Consider the following 449-nt stretch of genomic DNA (forward strand, 5'->3'; position numbering starts at 1 on the left):
CCATGCCCTCTTCCAGGTCTGACACAGTACCATAAAGAAATTTCGAAATACATATCTGACAAGCAGTAAGGAATGTGAAGTTAAGTGGGCCTTAGAAAGCATCACTACGAACAAAGCTAGTGGAGGTGATGGAATTCCAGTTGAGCTGTTTCAAATCCTGAAAGATGATGCTGTGAAAGTGCTCACTCAATATGCCAGCAAATTAGAAAACTCAGCAGTGGCCACAGGACTGGAAAAGGTCAGTTTTCATTCCAATCCCAAAGAAAGGCAATGCCAAAGAATGCTCAAACTACCGCACAATTGCACTCATCTCACAGGCTAGTAAAGGAATGCTCAAAATTCTCCAAGCCAGGCTTCATCAATATGTGAACCATGAACTTCCTGATGTTCAAGCTGGTTTTAGAAAAGGCAGAGGAACCAGAGATCAAATTGCCAACATCCGCTGGATC

This window comes from Bison bison, unplaced genomic scaffold (assembly GCF_000754665.1).
Source record: "Bison bison bison isolate TAMUID 2011002044 unplaced genomic scaffold, Bison_UMD1.0 scf7180017864148, whole genome shotgun sequence".
In the NCBI taxonomy this organism is placed as follows: Eukaryota; Metazoa; Chordata; class Mammalia; order Artiodactyla; family Bovidae; genus Bison; species Bison bison.